We start from the raw sequence: 18,532 nt of genomic DNA, 5'->3' as shown, positions 1-18,532 counted from the left end.
GGGGCGCCCGCACCCTAGCCGGACAGCTCTCAGGGCAGGACCCCGACTCCACAAGGGAGCACCCGCTCAGACGGAAAGGGGGACTTTCTGGATCTTTTCTTCTACCCACACTTCTCCTCACTGGCGAGGGCTCAACCTATCCCTCCCTGGGAGGCAAAGACGCAGGCACTCCATGCTACCGACCGGCGACCAACAGCACACACAGACTGTTGCCTAGGGCGTCGTGGCACTGGAGGAGCACCAGTTAGAACTGGTGAAAATTTACAGGCGGCTTGGGTTTTGGCCTAACCTTCTGAGGCCATACGACAGGCCCCACACCCAAAGGTGGCTTGTTGGTCTAGGAGTATGATTCTCGCTTCGGGTGCGAGAGGTCCCGGGTTCAAATCCCGGACAAGCCCTCCCCGAGGCCGTGTTTCCTGCCCTCCTTGCGCCCGTCAGGCTCTTTGAGGCCCGTTTTTGGAAACTCCTGGGAAGCGCTGCTTTCCTTACAGTTCCAAAAGGATGAGTCGGAAAGGAGCGTGAGTCTGCTTTTGGGCGCAAGAGATCACGGGTCTCAGTTTCATCCAGGCCCTTGCCAAGCCTGCCTTTGCGGCTGACTATTGCGCGCTTCTTTGTTTGTTCATGGCTTGTTCGTTTTCCCCTATTGCTCCCCAACGTCCCGAAGAGTGAGGGCTGCGTTAGGGTCTGAATTTGGTTCCTCGGTCCGGCTGAACGGTTCTCACTTACGGCGTGAGAGAGCGAGGAGGAGACCTTGGAAAGGTGAAGTCAGGCACGCGGGGTATTTTTTCATTTTAGGGCTAACTCTGCCTGTTCTTGTGGAGCTTGGCTTGGTTTGGTTGCAAAAATCTGAAAAAGGCTGTTCTCCAAAGAAACGGTTTGTTGACTCTTGCCAGTCCCAGTGTGGCTTGGTGCGAGAGGCCCGGGGTCAACTCCCGGACAAGCCCTCGCCAAAGGGTCTGGTTGCCACTCTCCTTTCTTTTTCCCCAACTTTTGCCTGCGTTTTTCTCCCCAGTCCCGTGGCGTGAGAGTGGCGTTAGGGTGTAAAGGTGGTTTGTTGCCCTAGGCGTGCGACAGAGCCAGCGTGGAGGTGACCTTGGAAAGCTGAAGAGAGGCGCGGTCCTTTTCAACTTTAGGCCTACAGCGGCCTGTTGTTTCTCCCCGACTTCCGAGGCGTGCGAGCCCTCCCTGGCAAGAGAGGCTTGTTGGTCTAGAGATAGGAGTCTCGCGTAGGCTGCGAGAAATCCCGGACAAGCCCTTGCCATGGTTTCTTTGCTGCTCTCCTGTAAATTCGTGGGGGGCGGGCCGGGGGCTAGTCTTTCCCTGGGGGTGCTTTTCCTGCTGTTCTTTCTATTCGGTTCGCGTGGCGGCACGGGTCCGCTCACCGCTGCTCCTTCCCTGGACTGCTTCCTAAAAGTCCTGGTTTCCCTCCTGGCTCCGGGTGTACCAGCTGCAAATCCTCCCAGGGAGCGAGTGCCCTTTCCCAGCAGCAGCAACCTCTGTCTGTTGCCGGCTTCCTGGCTTTAGAGGCCCTGCCCGTTCCTGCCCAGCTGAGTCCGCTTGCACTCCATCTCTGCTCCCTGGCTCTTGCTCCAGGTGCAGCCCGTTGGCGGCGTTGATAGGCCTAGCTGGCCACCGTAACGCCTTCCAGTCCTGGCGGGGGAGCGAAACCTCATCAGCACAGTGAGCGTTTTGTTTGGTTCACTCTGAGGGCCAGGGCATGTCCAGCACCTGGGGGTGTGGCTTGTTGGTCTAGGAGCATGATTCTTGCTTTGGGAGCAAGAGGTCCCGGGTTCAAATCCCGGACAAGCCCTTGCGGGAGCTCTCTCGGATGGTGCGATTCACCCGGCCTGTGTTTTTGCTCCAACCGTCTGTCGAGCCACAGCTGCCTTAGCGTCCGAAGGGAGTGCCGGGTTGCCCTGGTGGCCGGCAGAGCCTGGGAGCTAGGGTTGCAGAGGGCCGGCCGCCTCCTCCAGTGTGGGCAGGGCCATCTTGAGCACGTGGCGCAAGGGCAACTGGGGGCGCGGGCCAGGGGAGGCTGGGCAGCCGTCTCAGCCACTGGCGGGGGAACCGGCTCGAGGTGGGGGCACAGGGAGACAGCGGCATCCTCCGCCCATTGGACCCAAAGGGGTTGACCTGGTGGCCCAAATCCTTTCCTGAGGCCGTGTCCCCACAAATGACGCCCGCCGGGCCTTCATGCGCCCCACCGCAAGCCACGCAGGAGGCTTAACCGTCCAGCTCTACACCACGCTGGGAGCCTTTCCGATGGAAACCCGACCATGGGGAGGCTTACCTGTGGGCCTACGCGGGAGGACGAGCTTGACAGCTCCCCGCACACCAGCCCTCCACTGGGCACAGGCACACGCTCCCAGCCCCAAGACAAGAACCCAGCGCACGCCTCAGACACAAAAGTGCACACAGACCTGGGGGCGCCCGCACCCTAGCCGGACAGCTCTCAGGGCAGGACCCCGACTCCACAAGGAGCACCCGCTCAGGCGGAAAGGGGACTTTCTGGATCTTTTCTTCTACCCACACTTCTCCTCACTGGCGAGGGCTCAACCTATCCCTCCCTGGGAGGCAAAGGCAGAGCACTCCATGCTACCGACCGGCGACCAACAGCACACACAGACTGTTGCCTAGGGCGTCGTGGCACTGGAGGAGCACCAGTTAGAACTGGTGAAAATTTACAGGCGGCTTGGGTTTTGGCCTAACCTTCTGAGGCCATACGACAGGCCCCACACCCAAAGGTGGCTTGTTGGTCTAGGAGTATGATTCTCGCTTCGGGTGCGAGAGGTCCCGGGTTCAAATCCCGGACAAGCCCTCCCCAAGGCCGTGTTTCCTGCCCTCCCTTTGCGCCGTCAGGCTCTTTGAGGCCCGTTTTGGAAACTCCTGGGAAACGCTGCTTTCCTTACAGTTCCAAAGGATGAGTCGGAAAGGAGCGTGAGTCTGCTTTTGGGCGCAAGAGATCACGGGTCTCAGTTTCATCCAGGCCCTTGCCAAGCCTGCCTTTGCGGCTGACTATTGCGCTTCTTTGTTTGTTCATGGCTTGTTCGTTTTCCCCTATTGCTCCCCAACGTCCCGAAGAGTGAGGGCTGCGTTAGGGTCTGAATTTGGTTCCTCGGTCCGGCTGAGCGGTTCTCACTTACGGCGTGAGAGGCGAGGAGGAGACCTTGGAAAGGTGAAGTCAGGCACGCGGGGTAATGTTTCATTTTAGGGCTAACTCTGCCTGTTCTTGTGGAGCTTGGCTTGGTTTGGTTGCAAAAATCTGAAAAAAGGCTGTTCTCCAAAGAAACGGTTTGTTGACTCTTGCCAGTCCCAGTGTGGCTTGGTGCGAGAGGCCCGGGGTCAACTCCCGGACAAGCCCTCGCCAAAGGGTCTGGTTGCCACTCTCCCTTTCTTTTTCCCCCAACTTTTGCCTGCGTTTTCTCCCCAGTCCCGTGGCGTGAGAGTGGCGTTAGGGTGTAAAGGTGGTTTGTTGCCCTAGGCGTGCGACAGAGCCAGCGTGGAGGTGACCTTGGAAAGCTGAAGAGAGGCGCGGTCCTTTTCAACTTTAGGCCTACAGCGGCCTGTTGTTTCTCCCGACTTCGAGGCGTGCGAGCCCCTCCTGGCAAGAGAGGCTTGTTGGTCTAGAGATAGGAGTCTCGCGTAGGCTGCGAGAAATCCCGGACAAGCCCTTGCCATGGTTTCTTTGCTGCTCTCCTGTAAATTCGTGGGGCGGGCGGGGCTAGTCTTTCCCTGGGGTGCTTTTCCTGCTGTTCTTTCTATTCGGTTCGCGTGGCGGCAGGTCCGCTCACCGCTGCTCCTTCCCTGGACTGCTTCCTAAAAGTCCTGGTTTCCCTCCTGGCTCCGGGTGTACCAGCTGCAAATCCTCCCAGGAGGCGAGTGCCCTTTCCCAGCAGCAGCAACCTCTGTCTGTTGCCGGCTTCCTGGCTTTAGAGGCCCTGCCCGTTCCTGCCCAGCTGAGTCCGCTTGCACTCCATCTCTGCTCCTGGCTCTTGCTCCAGGTGCAGCCCGTTGGCGGCGTTGATAGGCCTAGCTGGCCACCGTAACGCCTTCCAGTCCTGGCGGGGGAGCGAAACCTCATCAGCACAGTGAGCGTTTTGTTTGGTTCACTCTGAGGGCCAGGGCATGTCCAGCACCTGGGGGTGTGGCTTGTTGGTCTAGGAGCATGATTCTTGCTTTGGGAGCAAGAGGTCCCGGGTTCAAATCCCGGACAAGCCCTTGCGGGAGCTCTCTCGGATGGTGCGATTCACCCGGCCTGTGTTTTTGCTCCAACCGTCTGTCGAGCCACAGCTGCCTTAGCGTCCGAAGGAGTGCCGGGTTGCCCTGGTGGCCGGCAGAGCCTGGGAGCTAGGGTTGCAGAGGGCCGGCCAGTGGCCGCCTCCTCCAGTGTGGGCAGGGCCATCTTGAGCACGTGGCGCAAGGGCAACTGGGGCGCGGGCCAGGAGGCTGGGCAGCCGTCTCAGCCACTGGCGGGGAACCGGCTCGAGGTGGGGGCACAGGAGACAGCGGCATCCTCCGCCCATTGGACCCAAAGGGGTTGACCTGGTGGCCCAAATCCTTTCCTGAGGCCGTGTCCCCACAAATGACGCCCGCCGGGCCTTCATGCGCCCACCGCAAGCCACGCAGGAGGCTTAACCGTCCAGCTCTACACCACGCTGGGGAGCCTTTCCGATGGGAACCCCGACCATGGGGAGAGGCTTACCTGTGGGCCTACACAGGAGGACGAGCTTGACAGCTCCCCGCACACCAGCCCTCCACTGGGCACAGGCACACGCTCCCAGCCCCAAGACAAGAACCCAGCGCACGCCTCAGACACAAAGTGCACACAGACCTGGGGCGCCCGCACCTAGCCGGACAGCTCTCAGGGCAGGACCCCGACTCCACAAGGAGCACCCGCTCAGGCGGAAAGGGGGACTTTCTGGATCTTTTCTTCTACCCACACTTCTCCTCACTGGCGAGGGCTCAACCTATCCCTCCCTGGGAGGCAAAGACGCAGGCACTCCATGCTACCGACCGGCGACCAACAGCACACACAGACTGTTGCCTAGGGCGTCGTGGCACTGGAGGAGCACCAGTTAGAACTGGTGAAAATTTACAGGCGGCTTGGGTTTTGGCCTAACCTTCTGAGGCCATACGACAGGCCCCACACCCAAAGGTGGCTTGTTGGTCTAGGAGTATGATTCTCGCCGGTGCGAGAGGTCCCGGGTTCAAATCCCGGACAAGCCCTCCCCGAGGCCGTGTTTCCTGCCCTCCCTTTGCGCCGTCAGGCTCTTTCGGGGCCCGTTTTTGGAAACTCCTGGGAAACGCTGCTTTCCTTACAGTTCCAAAAGGATGAGTCGGAAAGGAGCGTGAGTCTGCTTTTGGGCGCAAGAGATCACGGGTCTCAGTTTCATCCAGGCCCTTGCCAAGCCTGCCTTTGCGGCTGACTATTGCGCGCTTCTTTGTTTGTTCATGGCTTGTTCGTTTTTTCCCCCTATTGCTCCCCAACGTCCCGAAGAGTGAGGGCTGCGTTAGGGTCTGAATTTGGTTCCTCGGTCCGGCTGAACGGTTCTCACTTACGGCGTGAGAGAGCGAGGAGGAGACCTTGGAAAGGTGAAGTCAGGCACGCGGGGTATTTTTCATTTTAGGGCTAACTCTGCCTGTTCTTGTGGAGCTTGGCTTGGTTTGGTTGCAAAAATCTGAAAAAAGGCTGTTCTCCAAAGAAACGGTTTGTTGACTCTTGCCAGTCCCAGTGTGGCTTGGTGCGAGAGGCCCGGGGTCAACTCCCGGACAAGCCCTAGCCATAGTGTCTTTTTTCCACTCTACCTTTGTTTTTTCCCAAAACTTTTGCCTGCGTTTTTCTCCCCAGTCCCGTGGCGTGAGAGTGGCGTTAGGGTGTAAAGGTGGTTTGTTGCCCTAGGCGTGCGACAGAGCCAGCGTGGAGGTGACCTTGGAAAGCTGAAGAGAGGCGCGGTCCTTTTCAACTTTAGGCCTACAGCGGCCTGTTGTTTCTCCCGACTTCCGAGGCGTGCCGAGCCCCTCCCTGGCAAGAGAGGCTTGTTGGTCTAGAGATAGGAGTCTCGCGTAGGCTGCGAGAAATCCCGGACAAGCCCTTGCCATGGTTTCTTTGCTGCTCTCCTGTAAATTCGTGGGGGGCGGGCCGGGGGCTAGTCTTTCCCTGGGGTGCTTTTCCTGCTGTTCTTTCTATTCGGTTCGCGTGGCGGCACGGGTCCGCTCACCGCTGCTCCTTCCTGGACTGCTTCCTAAAAGTCCTGGTTTCCCTCCTGGCTCCGGGTGTACCAGCTGCAAATCCTCCCAGGGAGCGAGTGCCCTTTCCCAGCAGCAGCAACCTCTGTCTGTTGCCGGCTTCCTGGCTTTAGAGGCCCTGCCCGTTCCTGCCCAGCTGAGTCCGCTTGCACTCCATCTCTCCTCCTGGCTCTTGCTCCAGGTGCAGCCCGTTGGCGGCGTTGATAGGCCTAGCTGGCCACCGTAACGCCTTCCAGTCCTGGCGGGGAGCGAAACCTCATCAGCACAGTGAGCGTTTTGTTTGGTTCACTCTGAGGGCCAGGGCATGTCCAGCACCTGGGGTGTGGCTTGTTGGTCTAGGAGCATGATTCTTGCTTTGGGAGCAAGAGGTCCCGGTTCAAATCCCGGACAAGCCCTTGCGGGAGCTCTCTCGGATGGTGCGATTCACCCGGCCTGTGTTTTTGCTCCAACCGTCTGTCGAGCCACAGCTGCCTTAGCGTCCGAAGGGAGTGCCGGGTTGCCCTGGTGGCCGGCAGAGCCTGGGAGCTAGGGTTGCAGAGGGCCGCCTCCTCCAGTGTGGGCAGGGCCATCTTGAGCACGTGGCGCAAGGGCAACTGGGGGCGCGGGCCAGGAGGCTGGGCAGCCGTCTCAGCCACTGGCGGGGGAACCGGCTCGAGGTGGGGGCACAGGGAGACAGCGGCATCCTCCGCCCATTGGACCCAAAGGGGTTGACCTGGTGGCCCAAATCCTTTCCTGAGGCCGTGTCCCCACAAATGACGCCCGCCGGGCCTTCATGCGCCCCACCGCAAGCCACGCAGGGAGGCTTAACCGTCCAGCTCTACACCACGCTGGGGAGCCTTTCCGATGGAAACCCCGACCATGGGGGGAGGCTTACCTGTGGGCCTACGCAGGAGGACGAGCTTGACAGCTCCCCGCACACCAGCCCTCCACTGGGCACAGGCACACGCTCCCAGCCCCAAGACAAGAACCCAGCGCACGCCTCAGACACAAAAGTGCACACAGACCTGGGGGCGCCCGCACCCTAGCCGGACAGCTCTCAGGGGCAGGACCCCCGACTCCACAAGGGAGCACCCCGCTCAGACGGAAAGGGGGACTTTCTGGATCTTTTCTTCTACCCACACTTCTCCTCACTGGCGAGGGCTCAACCTATCCCTCCCTGGGAGGCAAAGACGCAGGCACTCCATGCTACCGACCGGCGACCAACAGCACACACAGACTGTTGCCTAGGGCGTCGTGGCACTGGAGGAGCACCAGTTAGAACTGGTGAAAATTTACAGGCGGCTTGGGTTTTGGCCTAACCTTCTGAGGCCATACGACAGGCCCCACACCCAAAGGTGGCTTGTTGGTCTAGGAGTATGATTCTCGCTTCGGGTGCGAGAGGTCCCGGGTTCAAATCCCGGACAAGCCCTCCCCGAGGCCGTGTTTCCTGCCCTCCCTTTGCGCCGTCAGGCTCTTTCGGGGCCCGTTTTTGGAAACTCCTGGGAAACGCTGCTTTCCTTACAGTTCCAAAAGGATGAGTCGGAAAGGAGCGTGAGTCTGCTTTTGGCGCAAGAGATCACGGGTCTCAGTTTCATCCAGGCCCTTGCCAAGCCTGCCTTTGCGGCTGACTATTGCGCGCTTCTTTGTTTGTTCATGGCTTGTTCGTTTTTTCCCCCTATTGCTCCCCAACGTCCCGAAGAGTGAGGGCTGCGTTAGGGTCTGAATTTGGTTCCTCGGTCCGGCTGAGCGGTTCTCACTTACGGCGTGAGAGGCGAGGAGGAGACCTTGGAAAGGTGAAGTCAGGCACGCGGGTATTTTTCATTTTAGGGCTAACTCTGCCTGTTCTTGTGGAGCTTGGCTTGGTTTGGTTGCAAAAATCTGAAAAAGGCTGTTCTCCAAAGAAACGGTTTGTTGACTCTTGCCAGTCCCAGTGTGGCTGGGTGCGAGAGGCCCGGGGTCAACTCCCGGACAAGCCCTCGCCAAAGGGTCTGGTTGCCACTCTCCTTTCTTTTTCCCCAACTTTTGCCTGCGTTTTCTCCCCAGTCCCGTGGCGTGAGAGTGGCGTTAGGGTGTAAAGGTGGTTTGTTGCCCTAGGCGTGCGACAGAGCCAGCGTGGAGGTGACCTTGGAAAGCTGAAGAGAGGCGCGGTCCTTTTCAACTTTAGGCCTACAGCGGCCTGTTGTTTCTCCCGACTTCCGAGGCGTGCGAGCCCCTCCTGGCAAGAGAGGCTTGTTGGTCTAGAGATAGGAGTCTCGCGTAGGCTGCGAGAAATCCCGGACAAGCCCTTGCCATGGTTTCTTTGCTGCTCTCCTGTAAATTCGTGGGGCGGGCCGGGGCTAGTCTTTCCTGGGGTGCTTTTCCTGCTGTTCTTTCTATTCGGTTCGCGTGGCGGCACGGGTCCGCTCACCGCTGCTCCTTCCTGGACTGCTTCCTAAAAGTCCTGGTTTCCCTCCTGGCTCGGGTGTACCAGCTGCAAATCCTCCCAGGAGCGAGTGCCCTTTCCCAGCAGCAGCAACCTCTGTCTGTTGCCGGCTTCCTGGCTTTAGAGGCCCTGCCCGTTCCTGCCCAGCTGAGTCCGCTTGCACTCCATCTCTGCTCCTGGCTCTTGCTCCAGGTGCAGCCCGTTGGCGGCGTTGATAGGCCTAGCTGGCCACCGTAACGCCTTCCAGTCCTGGCGGGGCGAAACCTCATCAGCACAGTGAGCGTTTTGTTTGGTTCACTCTGAGGGCCAGGGCATGTCCAGCACCTGGGGGTGTGGCTTGTTGGTCTAGGAGCATGATTCTTGCTTTGGGAGCAAGAGGTCCCGGGTTCAAATCCCTGACAAGCCCTTGCGGGAGCTCTCTCGGATGGTGCGATTCACCCGGCCTGTGTGTTTGCTCCAACCGTCTGTCGAGCCACAGCTGCCTTAGCGTCGAAGGAGTGCCGGGTTGCCCTGGTGGCCGGCAGAGCCTGGGAGCTAGGGTTGCAGAGGGCGGCCCGAGTGGCCGCCTCCTCCAGTGTGGGCAGGGCCATCTTGAGCACGTGGCGCAAGGGCAACTGGGGCGCGGGCCAGGACGCTGGGCAGCCGTCTCAGCCACTGGCGGGGGAACCGGCTCGAGGTGGGGGCACAGGGAGACAGCGGCATCCTCCGCCCATTGGACCCAAAGGGGTTGACCTGGTGGCCCAAATCCTTTCCTGAGGCCGTGTCCCCACAAATGACGCCCGCCGGGCCTTCATGCGCCCCACCGCAAGCCACGCAGGGAGGCTTAACCGTCCAGCTCTACACCACGCTGGGGAGCCTTTCCGATGGAAACCCCGACCATGGGGGGAGGCTTACCTGTGGGCCTACGCAGGAGGACGAGCTTGACAGCTCCCCGCACACCAGCCCTCCACTGGGCACAGGCACACGCTCCCAGCCCCAAGACAAGAACCCAGCGCACGCCTCAGACACAAAAGTGCACACAGACCTGGGGGCGCCCGCACCTAGCCGGACAGCTCTCAGGGCAGGACCCCGACTCCACAAGGAGCACCCGCTCAGGCGGAAAGGGGACTTTCTGGATCTTTTCTTCTACCCACACTTCTCCTCACTGGCGAGGGCTCAACCTATCCCTCCCTGGGAGGCAAAGACGCAGGCACTCCATGCTACCGACCGGCGACCAACAGCACACACAGACTGTTGCCTAGGGCGTCGTGGCACTGGAGGAGCACCAGTTAGAACTGGTGAAAATTTACAGGCGGCTTGGGTTTTGGCCTAACCTTCTGAGGCCATACGACAGGCCCCACACCCAAAGGTGGCTTGTTGGTCTAGGAGTATGATTCTCGCCGGTGCGAGAGGTCCCGGGTTCAAATCCCGGACAAGCCCTCCCGAGGCCGTGTTTCCTGCCCTCCCTTGCGCCCGTCAGGCTCTTTCGGGGCCCGTTTTTGGAAACTCCTGGGAAACGCTGCTTTCCTTACAGTTCCAAAAGGATGAGTCGGAAAGGAGCGTGAGTCTGCTTTTGGGCGCAAGAGATCACGGGTCTCAGTTTCATCCAGGCCCTTGCCAAGCCTGCCTTTGCGGCTGACTATTGCGCGCTTCTTTGTTTGTTCATGGCTTGTTCGTTTTGTCCCCCTATTGCTCCCCAACGTCCCGAAGAGTGAGGGCTGCGTTAGGGTCTGAATTTGGTTCCTCGGTCCGGCTGAGCGGTTCTCACTTACGGCGTGAGAGAGCGAGGAGGAGACCTTGGAAAGGTGAAGTCAGGCACGCGGGGTATTTTTTCATTTTAGGGCTAACTCTGCCTGTTCTTGTGGAGCTTGGCTTGGTTTGGTTGCAAAAATCTGAAAAAAGGCTGTTCTCCAAAGAAACGGTTTGTTGACTCTTGCCAGTCCCAGTGTGGCTTGGTGCGAGAGGCCCGGGGTCAACTCCCGGACAAGCCCTCGCCAAAGGGTCTGGTTGCCACTCTCCTTTCTATTTTCCCCCAACTTTTGCCTGCGTTTTTCTCCCCAGTCCCGTGGCGTGAGAGTGGCGTTAGGGTGTAAAGGTGGTTTGTTGCCCTAGGCGTGCGACAGAGCCAGCGTGGAGGTGACCTTGGAAAGCTGAAGAGAGGCGCGGTCCTTTTCAACTTTAGGCCTACAGCGGCCTGTTGTTTCTCCCGACTTCCGAGGCGTGCGAGCCCTCCCTGGCAAGAGAGGCTTGTTGGTCTAGAGATAGGAGTCTCGCGTAGGCTGCGAGAAATCCCGGACAAGCCCTTGCCATGGTTTCTTTGCTGCTCTCCTGTAAATTCGTGGGGCGGGCCGGGGCTAGTCTTTCCCTGGGGGTGCTTTTCCTGCTGTTCTTTCTATTCGGTTCGCGTGGCGGCACGGGTCCGCTCACCGCTGCTCCTTCCCTGGACTGCTTCCTAAAAGTCCTGGTTTCCCTCCTGGCTCCGGGTGTACCAGCTGCAAATCCTCCCAGGGAGCGAGTGCCCTTTCCCAGCAGCAGCAACCTCTGTCTGTTGCCGGCTTCCTGGCTTTAGAGGCCCTGCCCGTTCCTGCCCAGCTGAGTCCGCTTGCACTCCATCTCTGCTCCCTGGCTCTTGCTCCAGGTGCAGCCCGTTGGCGGCGTTGATAGGCCTAGCTGGCCACCGTAACGCCTTCCAGTCCTGGCGGGGGAGCGAAACCTCATCAGCACAGTGAGCGTTTTGTTTGGTTCACTCTGAGGGGCCAGGGCATGTCCAGCACCTGGGGCTGTGGCTTGTTGGTCTAGGAGCATCATTCTTGCTTTGGGAGCAAGAGGTCCCGGGTTCAAATCCCGGACAAGCCCTTGCGGGAGCTCTCTCGGATGGTGCGATTCACCCGGCCTGTGTTTTTGCTCCAACCGTCTGTCGAGCCACAGCTGCCTTAGCGTCCGAAGGGAGTGCCGGGTTGCCCTGGTGGCCGGCAGAGCCTGGGAGCTAGGGTTGCAGAGGGCCGGCCCGAGTGGCCGCCTCCTCCAGTGTGGGCAGGGCCATCTTGAGCACGTGGCGCAAGGGCAACTGGGGGCGCAGGCCAGGGGAGGCTGGGCAGCCGTCTCAGCCACTGGCGGGGGAACCGGCTCGAGGTGGGGGCACAGGGAGACAGCGGCATCCTCCGCCCATTGGACCCAAAGGGGTTGACCTGGTGGCCCAAATCCTTTCCTGAGGCCGTGTCCCCACAAATGACGCCCGCCGGTCCTTCATGCGCCCCACCGCAAGCCACGCAGGGAGGCTTAACCGTCCAGCTCTACACCACGCTGGGGAGCCTTTCCGATGGAAACCCCGACCATGGGGGGAGGCTTACCTGTGGGCCTACGCAGGAGGACGAGCTTGACAGCTCCCGCACACCAGCCCTCCACTGGGCACAGGCACACGCTCCCAGCCCCAAGACAAGAACCCAGCGCACGCCTCAGACACAAAAGTGCACACAGACCTGGGGCGCCCGCACCTAGCCGGACAGCTCTCAGGGCAGGACCCCGACTCCACAAGGGAGCACCCCGCTCAGACGGAAAGGGGGACTTTCTGGATCTTTTCTTCTACCCACACTTCTCCTCACTGGCGAGGGCTCAACCTATCCCTCCCTGGGAGGCAAAGACGCAGGCACTCCATGCTACCGACCGGCGACCAACAGCACACACAGACTGTTGCCTAGGGCGTCGTGGCACTGGAGGAGCACCAGTTAGAACTGGTGAAAATTTACAGGCGGCTTGGGTTTTGGCCTAACCTTCTGAGGCCATACGACAGGCCCCACACCCAAAGGTGGCTTGTTGGTCTAGGAGTATGATTCTCGCTTCGGGTGCGAGAGGTCCCGGGTTCAAATCCCGGACAAGCCCTCCCCGAGGCCGTGTTTCCTGCCCTCCCTTCGTGCCGTCAGGCTCTTTCAGGGCCCGTTTTTGGAAACTCCTGGGAAACGCTGCTTTCCTTACAGTTCCAAAAGGATGAGTCGGAAAGGAGCGTGAGTCTGCTTTTGGGCGCAAGAGATCACGGGTCTCAGTTTCATCCAGGCCCTTGCCAAGCCTGCCTTTGCGGCTGACTATTGCGCGCTTCTTTGTTTGTTCATGGCTTGTTCGTTTTTTCCCCCTATTGCTCCCCAACGTCCCGAAGAGTGAGGGCTGCGTTAGGGTCTGAATTTGGTTCCTCGGTCCGGCTGAACGGTTCTCACTTACGGCGTGAGAGAGCGAGGAGGAGACCTTGGAAAGGTGAAGTCAGGCACGCAGGGTATTTTTTCATTTTAGGGCTAACTCTTCCTGTTCTTTTGGAGCTTGGCTTGGTTTGGTTGCAAAAATCTGAAAAAAGGCTGTTCTCCAAAGAAACGGTTTGTTGACTCTTGCCAGTCCCAGTGTGGCTTCGGGTGCGAGAGGCCCCGGGGTCAACTCCCGGACAAGCCCTCGCCAAAGGGTCTGGTTGCCACTCTCCCTTTCTTTTTTCCCCCAACTTTTGCCTGCGTTTTTCTCCCCAGTCCCGTGGCGTGAGAGTGGCGTTAGGGTGTAAAGGTGGTTTGTTGCCCTAGGCGTGCGACAGAGCCAGCGTGGAGGTGACCTTGGAAAGCTGAAGAGAGGCGCGGTCCTTTTCAACTTTAGGCCTACAGCGGCCTGTTGTTTCTCCCCGACTTCCGAGGCGTGCGAGCCCTCCCTGGCAAGAGAGGCTTGTTGGTCTAGAGATAGGAGTCTCGCGTAGGCTGCGAGAAATCCCGGACAAGCCCTTGCCATGGTTTCTTTGCTGCTCTCCTGTAAATTCGTGGGGCGGGCGGGGCTAGTCTTTCCTGGGGTGCTTTTCCTGCTGTTCTTTCTATTCGGTTCGCGTGGCGGCAGGTCCGCTCACCGCTGCTCCTTCCCTGGACTGCTGCCTAACCGTCCTGGTTTCCCTCCTGGCTCCGGGTGTACCAGCTGCAAATCCTCCCAGGGAGCGAGTGCCCTTTCCCAGCAGCAGCAACCTCTGTCTGTTGCCGGCTTCCTGGCTTTAGAGGCCCTGCCCGTTCCTGCCCAGCTGAGTCCGCTTGCACTCCATCTCTGCTCCTGGCTCTTGCTCCAGGTGCAGCCCGTTGGCGGCGTTGATAGGCCTAGCTGGCCACCGTAACGCCTTCCAGTCCTGGCGGGGGAGCGAAACCTCATCAGCACAGTGAGCGTTTTGTTTGGTTCACTCTGAGGGGCCAGGGCATGTCCAGCACCTGGGGGTGTGGCTTGTTGGTCTAGGAGCATGATTCTTGCTTTGGGAGCAAGAGGTCCCGGGTTCAAATCCCGGACAAGCCCTTGCGAGCTCTCTCGGATGGTGCGATTCACCCGGCCTGTGTTTTTGCTCCAACCGTCTGTCGAGCCACAGCTGCCTTAGCGTCCGAAGGAGTGCCGGGTTGCCCTGGTGGCCGGCAGAGCCTGGGAGCTAGGGTTGCAGAGGGCCGGCCCAGTGGCCGCCTCCTCCAGTGTGGGCAGGGCCATCTTGAGCACGTGGCGCAAGGGCAACTGGGGCGCGGGCCAGGGAGGCTGGGCAGCCGTCTCAGCCACTGGCGGGGAACCGGCTCGAGGTGGGGGCACAGGAGACAGCGGCATCCTCCGCCCATTGGACCCAAAGGGGTTGACCTGGTGGCCCAAATCCTTTCCTGAGGCCGTGTCCCCACAAATGACGCCCGCCGGGCCTTCATGCGCCCACCGCAAGCCACGCGGAGGCTTAACCGTCCAGCTCTACACCACGCTGGGGAGCCTTTCCGATGGAAACCCCGACCATGGGGGGAGGCTTACCTGTGGGCCTACGCAGGAGGACGAGCTTGACAGCTCCCCGCACACCAGCCCTCCACTGGGCACAGGCACACGCTCCCAGCCCCAAGACAAGAACCCAGCGCACGCCTCAGACACAAAAGTGCACACAGACCTGGGGGCGCCCGCACCTAGCCGGACAGCTCTCAGGGGCAGGACCCCGACTCCACAAGGGAGCACCCGCTCAGACGGAAAGGGGACTTTCTGGATCTTTTCTTCTACCCACACTTCTCCTCACTGGCGAGGGCTCAACCTATCCCTCCCTGGGAGGCAAAGACGCAGGCACTCCATGCTACCGACCGGCGACCAACAGCACACACAGACTGTTGCCTAGGGCGTCGTGGCACTGGAGGAGCACCAGTTAGAACTGGTGAAAATTTACAGGCGGCTTGGGTTTTGGCCTAACCTTCTGAGGCCATACGACAGGCCCCACACCCAAAGGTGGCTTGTTGGTCTAGGAGTATGATTCTCGCCGGTGCGAGAGGTCCCGGGTTCAAATCCCGGACAAGCCCTCCCGAGGCCGTGTTTCCTGCCCTCCCTTTGCGCCCGTCAGGCTCTTTCGGGGCCCGTTTTTGGAAACTCCTGGGAAACGCTGCTTTCCTTACAGTTCCAAAAGGATGAGTCGGAAAGGAGCGTGAGTCTGCTTTTGGGCGCAAGAGATCACGGGTCTCAGTTTCATCCAGGCCCTTGCCAAGCCTGCCTTTGCGGCTGACTATTGCGCTCTTTGTTTGTTCATGGCTTGTTCGTTTTCCCCTATTGCTCCCCAACGTCCCGAAGAGTGAGGGCTGCGTTAGGGTCTGAATTTGGTTCCTCGGTCCGGCTGAGCGGTTCTCACTTACGGCGTGAGAGAGCGAGGAGGAGACCTTGGAAAGGTGAAGTCAGGCACGGGGTATTTTTCATTTTAGGGCTAACTCTGCCTGTTCTTGTGGAGCTTGGCTTGGTTTGGTTGCAAAAATCTGAAAAAAGGCTGTTCTCCAAAGAAACGGTTTGTTGACTCTTGCCAGTCCCAGTGTGGCTTGGTGCGAGAGGCCCGGGTCAACTCCCGGACAAGCCCTCGCCAAAGGGTCTGGTTGCCACTCTCCTTTCTTTTTCCCCCAACTTTTGCCTGCGTTTTTCTCCCCAGTCCCGTGGCGTGAGAGTGGCGTTAGGGTGTAAAGGTGGTTTGTTGCCCTAGGCGTGCGACAGAGCCAGCGTGGAGGTGACCTTGGAAAGCTGAAGAGAGGCGCGGTCCTTTTCAACTTTAGGCCTACAGCGGCCTGTTGTTTCTCCCGACTTCCGAGGCGTGCGAGCCCCTCCCTGGCAAGAGAGGCTTGTTGGTCTAGAGATAGGAGTCTCGCGTAGGCTGCGAGAAATCCCGGACAAGCCCTTGCCATGGTTTCTTTGCTGCTCTCCTGTAAATTCGTGGGGGGCGGGCCGGGGGCTAGTCTTTCCATGGGGGTGCTTTTCATGCTGTTCTTTCTATTCGTTTCGCGTGGCGGCACGGGTCCGCTCACCGCTGCTCCTTCCCTGGACTGCTTCCTAAAAGTCCTGGTTTCCCTCCTGGCTCGGGTGTACCAGCTGCAAATCCTCCCAGGGAGCGAGTGCCCTTTCCCAGCAGCAGCAACCTCTGTCTGTTGCCGGCTTCCTGGCTTTAGAGGCCCTGCCCGTTCCTGCCCAGCTGAGTCCGCTTGCACTCCATCTCTGCTCCCTGGCTCTTGCTCCAGGTGCAGCCCGTTGGCGGCGTTGATAGGCCTAGCTGGCCACCGTAACGCCTTCCAGTCCTGGCGGGGGAGCGAAACCTCATCAGCACAGTGAGCGTTTTGTTTGGTTCACTCTGAGGGCCAGGGCATGTCCAGCACCTGGGGGTGTGGCTTGTTGGTCTAGGAGCATGATTCTTGCTTTGGGAGCAAGAGGTCCCGGGTTCAAATCCCGGACAAGCCCTTGCGGGAGCTCTCTCGGATGGTGCGATTCACCCGGCCTGTGTTTTTGCTCCAACCGTCTGTCGAGCCACAGCTGCCTTAGCGTCCGAAGGGAGTGCCGGGTTGCCCTGGTGGCGGCAGAGCCTGGGAGCTAGGGTTGCAGAGGGCCGGCCAGTGGCCGCCTCCTCCAGTGTGGGCAGGGCCATCTTGAGCACGTGGCGCAAGGGCAACTGGGGGCACGGGCCAGGGGAGGCTGGGCAGCCGTCTCAGCCACTGGCGGGGAACCGGCTCGAGGTGGGGCACAGGGAGACAGCGGCATCCTCCGCCCATTGGACCCAAAGGGGTTGACCTGGTGGCCCAAATCCTTTCCTGAGGCCGTGTCCCCACAAATGACGCCCGCCGGTCCTTCATGCGCCCCACCGCAAGCCACGCAGGAGGCTTAACCGTCCAGCTCTACACCACGCTGGGGAGCCTTTCCGATGGAAACCCCGACCATGGGGGGAGGCTTACCTGTGGGCCTACGCAGGAGGACGAGCTTGACAGCTCCCCGCACACCAGCCCTCCACTGGGCACAGGCACACGCTCCCAGCCCCAAGACAAGAACCCAGCGCACGCCTCAGACACAAAAGTGCACACAGACCTGGGGGCGCCCGCACCCTAGCCGGACAGCTCTCAGGGGCAGGACCCCCGACTCCACAAGGGAGCACCCCGCTCAGACGGAAAGGGGGACTTTCTGGATCTTTTCTTCTACCCACACTTCTCCTCACTGGCGAGGGCTCAACCTATCCCTCCCTGGGAGGCAAAGACGCAGGCACTCCATGCTACCGACCGGCGACCAACAGCACACACAGACTGTTGCCTAGGGCGTCGTGGCACTGGAGGAGCACCAGTTAGAACTGGTGAAAATTTACAGGCGGCTTGGGTTTTGGCCTAACCTTCTGAGGCCATACGACAGGCCCCACACCCAAAGGTGGCTTGTTGGTCTAGGAGTATGATTCTCGCTTCGGGTGCGAGAGGTCCCGGGTTCAAATCCCAGACAAGCCCTCCCCGAGGCCGTGTTTCCTGCCCTCCCTTTGCGCCGTCAGGCTCTTTCGGGGCCCGTTTTTGGAAACTCCTGGGAAACGCTGCTTTCCTTACAGTTCCAAAAGGATGAGTCGGAAAGGAGCGTGAGTCTGCTTTTGGGCGCAAGAGATCACGGGTCTCAGTTTCATCCAGGCCCTTGCCAAGCCTGCCTTTGCGGCTGACTATTGCGCGCTTCTTTGTTTGTTCATGGCTTGTTCGTTTTTTCCCCCTATTGCTCCCCAACGTCCCGAAGAGTGAGGGCTGCGTTAGGGTCTGAATTTGGTTCCTCGGTCCGGCTGAACGGTTCTCACTTACGGCGTGAGAGAGCGAGGAGGAGACCTTGGAAAGGTGAAGTCAGGCACGCGGGGTATTTTTTCATTTTAGGGCTAACTCTGCCTGTTCTTGTGGAGCTTGGCTTGGTTTGGTTGCAAAAATCTGAAAAAAGGCTGTTCTCCAAAGAAACGGTTTGTTGACTCTTGCCAGTCCCAGTGTGGCTTCGGGTGCGAGAGGCCCCGGGGTCAACTCCCGGACAAGCCCTCGCCAAAGGGTCTGGTTGCCACTCTCCCTTTCTTTTTTCCCCCAACTTTTGCCTGCGTTTTTCTCCCCAGTCCCGTGGCGTGAGAGTGGCGTTAGGGTGTAAAGGTGGTTTGTTGCCCTAGGCGTGCGACAGAGCCAGCGTGGAGGTGACCTTGGAAAGCTGAAGAGAGGCGCGGTCCTTTTCAACTTTAGGCCTACAGCGGCCTGTTGTTTCTCCCCGACTTCCGAGGCGTGCCGAGCCCCTCCCTGGCAAGAGAGGCTTGTTGGTCTAGAGATAGGAGTCTCGCGTAGGCTGCGAGAAATCCCGGACAAGCCCTTGCCATGGTTTCTTTGCTGCTCTCCTGTAAATTCGTGGGGGGCGGGCCGGGGGCTAGTCTTTCCCTGGGGGTGCTTTTCCTGCTGTTCTTTCTATTCGGTTCGCGTGGCGGCACGGGTCCGCTCACCGCTGCTCCTTCCCTGGACTGCTTCCTAAAAGTCCTGGTTTCCCTCCTGGCTCCGGGTGTACCAGCTGCAAATCCTCCCAGGGAGCGAGTGCCCTTTCCCAGCAGCAGCAACCTCTGTCTGTTGCCGGCTTCCTGGCTTTAGAGGCCCTGCCCGTTCCTGCCCAGCTGAGTCC

The 18,532-nt window shown here is 59.8% G+C and overlaps 8 non-coding genes across 8 annotated transcripts; all 8 read left to right on the top strand.

Moving 5' to 3' along the window:
* The first annotated feature begins 326 nt into the window (after nt 1-326).
* TRNAP-CGG lies at nt 327-398 on the top strand. Its single transcript has one exon. It is a non-coding gene; the product is annotated as a tRNA-Pro (tRNA).
* Nucleotides 399-1,738: 1,340 nt separating this feature from the next.
* On the top strand, nt 1,739-1,810 carry TRNAP-UGG. The gene has a single exon. It is a non-coding gene; the product is annotated as a tRNA-Pro (tRNA).
* Nucleotides 1,811-2,746: 936 nt separating this feature from the next.
* TRNAP-CGG lies at nt 2,747-2,818 on the top strand. Its single transcript has one exon. It is a non-coding gene; the product is annotated as a tRNA-Pro (tRNA).
* A 1,328-nt stretch (nt 2,819-4,146) lies between these two features.
* On the top strand, nt 4,147-4,218 carry TRNAP-UGG. The gene has a single exon. It is a non-coding gene; the product is annotated as a tRNA-Pro (tRNA).
* A 3,364-nt stretch (nt 4,219-7,582) lies between these two features.
* On the top strand, nt 7,583-7,654 carry TRNAP-CGG. Its single transcript has one exon. It is a non-coding gene; the product is annotated as a tRNA-Pro (tRNA).
* Nucleotides 7,655-12,433: 4,779 nt separating this feature from the next.
* Nucleotides 12,434-12,505, top strand: TRNAP-CGG. The gene has a single exon. It is a non-coding gene; the product is annotated as a tRNA-Pro (tRNA).
* A 1,344-nt stretch (nt 12,506-13,849) lies between these two features.
* On the top strand, nt 13,850-13,921 carry TRNAP-UGG. The gene has a single exon. It is a non-coding gene; the product is annotated as a tRNA-Pro (tRNA).
* A 2,346-nt stretch (nt 13,922-16,267) lies between these two features.
* On the top strand, nt 16,268-16,339 carry TRNAP-UGG. The gene has a single exon. It is a non-coding gene; the product is annotated as a tRNA-Pro (tRNA).
* The last annotated feature ends 2,193 nt before the right edge of the window (nt 16,340-18,532 follow it).

This window comes from Mauremys reevesii, linkage group 6, assembly GCF_016161935.1.
Source record: "Mauremys reevesii isolate NIE-2019 linkage group 6, ASM1616193v1, whole genome shotgun sequence".
Classification (NCBI taxonomy): Eukaryota; Metazoa; Chordata; order Testudines; family Geoemydidae; genus Mauremys; species Mauremys reevesii.
The sequence above is the reverse complement of the archived record's forward strand: the minus strand, read 5'-3'. Positions and strand labels throughout refer to the sequence as shown.